Here is a 2,500-nt window from a genome sequence, read left to right on the forward strand (position 1 = left end):
TTTTAGGGAGATATTCGCCTTTTTTTTATTCGTCGGAATCCCGGGCCCTAACGCGGGAATATACGTATAGAGTGTGTGATCTGTTGAAGTGCTGTGAGGGTTGATTGTGTTTTGTTTTTTTGGGGAGATTTTAAGGAGGTATTCGCCTTTTTTTTGGGGGGAGGGGGGGGGATGAGATGGTTGATATTTTGGAAATATGGTGAAGTTTTGGTTTAGTTCGTTCGTTTGATGTTCGAGCGAGCAGGCGTTCGGAAACTAGTGATTCGTGTGGGTTTTATTTTAGTTCGTTCTTTCGTATGTGTGATATTAAGTCAAAGTGTGACTCTTTGAATATTATTTCTTGACGTAAGATACATCAATGGTATACAAGTTTTTTTTATTTTTATTTTTATGAATGACCGTAGAGCAAGCGATATTTGTTGTCAATAACAACAGCAAGGAACAAGGTGTACACTCAAGTAACGCAAGCAAGGGTGTGGGTGTTGTCTGTGGGTGCAACTGGAATAACATACGTAGTCGAGGGCGTAAGGATGAGAGAGAGAGAGAGAGAGAGAGAGAGAGAGAGAGAGAGGGAGGGAGAGAGAGAGAGAAACAGAGAGAGAGAGAGAGAGAGAGAGAGAGAGAGAGAGAGAGAGAGAGAGAGAGAGAGAGAGAGAAACAGAGACAGAGACAGAGATAGACACAGAGAGACAGAGGCAGAGACAGATACAGAGACAGAGAGACAGAGACAGAGACAGAAATACAGATACAGAGACAGAGAGACAGAGACAGAGACAGAGAGACAGAGACAGAGACAGAAATACAGATACAGAGACAGAGAGACAGAGACAGAGACAGAAATACAGATACAGAGACAGAGAGACAGAGACAGAGACAGAAATACAGATACAGAGACAGAGAGACAGAGACAGAGACAGAGAGACAGAGACAGAGACAGAAATACAGATACAGAGACAGAGAGACAGAGACAGAGACAGAGAGACAGAGACAGAGACAGAAATACAGATACAGAGACAGAGAGACAGAGACAGAGACAGAAATACAGATACAGAGACAGAGAGACAGAGACAGAGACAGAAATACAGATACAGAGACAGAAAGACAGATACAGAGACAGAGAGACAGATACAGAGACAGAGAGACAGAGACAGAGACAGAAATACAGATACAGAGACAGAGAGACAGAGACAGAGACAGAATACTGCCATTAAGCGATCGTGTAGGTCTATGAATAAACCTCGTATTTTTTATGCGAGGCGTCAAGTGTAATAGAGTTTCGTGACAAGAGGAAATTAGTCTTTTCTTTAGATGGATATAATGGTCTCTTTAAATATTGATCAGGTATTAGGATCGATCGATTTCAGTAAGGACAATATAAGTAAGGAAACTAGAAGTGAGTATATTATTACCACAAAGTAGCGTTGATATTGAAATCCTTTGAGAATCTTGCGGAGACTTTGACACTTGCCACCAAGTTGAATATATTCGACAACTTTGTTCGGTCGATCGGTAATCGTTATCTATTTAGTCCTATTGTTATCCTTCTATTCAATGCATATCTTGCATATTGAATGCAACTTTGCTCGGCCGATTCCTAGTGTCACGCGTGGCAGAGCGTGCAACAGATACGATCAGGGAATATTTCAGTCTATTAATAACAGGTTTATGACAACAGAGCATTAACCTCGTACTTGGAAAAAATGCTTGCTTTTGAGGTCATGCAGTGCGATGCATGAGATTGTGAAAATATGAAGGTTAGGAACTTTGGTTGTAAAAGGAGCATGATATTACGAAAATTATTACGAATTACGAAATACTACGAATTGCCGTTAGCTTCTTCAGTCTCCAACAAAAGGTATTTTTCATTGCGCAACACCTAAACGCATGACGTCATATGATCATCAGAAGTTCATCCCAGCTGTGTGCTTTGACATCTGACTCACAAAAGGAATGAGGTTACTGTGCTTGCAGATGACATCTTTGCAACGGCGATCAACATCTGCAAGCAGATTCGAATGCTATGATTGATTAATAGCTAAAGCCGCTAAACTGTTGAGAGCGCTTTGATCACGTGTTTTGTTTTTTTTCTAACTAAAAGGGGAGGAAGGCTTTTAGGAATACAGAATATGTTTGTATGTATGTATACAGATTGTATTGTCATGTATGTATGTGATATGTAAAGGTATGTTTAATTATGTATGTATCATTGTACAAACACGTATTTATTCTTACATACTGGTAACCCCTATCACCCGAGCACCTGCCAGGTGTTCTGTTCACCCCCCCCCCCCCCTTTCATCAGTCGTTGACCTGTAGTTTATGTTCTCTTTATCACGGCACATGGTACATATGTGTACCACATATGTACCTACCGGTTGCGTGTATGTGTGGATGTGTGTTGGGAATATTCTGTGTAGTTTAGCGTTGTGCTGTTGCGGATTTTGACCTTGTCTTTCTGCTTGGTGTATTTTGTAGGTAATACTTTGGAGAAAAAGGAGAA

At 40.8% G+C, this 2,500-nt stretch overlaps 1 protein-coding gene across 9 annotated transcripts in view; it reads left to right on the forward strand.

The window, feature by feature from the left end:
- Nucleotides 1–2,500, forward strand: part of LOC122256532 (zinc finger C2HC domain-containing protein 1C) — an 18,535-nt gene that overhangs the window by 5,926 nt on the left and 10,109 nt on the right. Inside the window, exon 1 of one of the 9 annotated variants that reach the window (XM_086537599.1) lies at nt 62–93. The exons of the other annotated variants lie outside the window; for them this stretch is intronic. The gene's annotated coding sequence lies outside the window, so the exon portion shown is untranslated. Of the gene's footprint in view, nt 1–61; nt 94–2,500 lie in introns of those variants that run through there. 9 annotated transcript variants of the gene reach the window in all.

Source organism: Penaeus japonicus, unplaced genomic scaffold (genome assembly GCF_977035675.1).
Source record: "Penaeus japonicus unplaced genomic scaffold, GWHDUDI00000001_assembly GWHDUDI00000006, whole genome shotgun sequence".
NCBI lineage: Eukaryota > Metazoa > Arthropoda > Malacostraca > Decapoda > Penaeidae > Penaeus > Penaeus japonicus.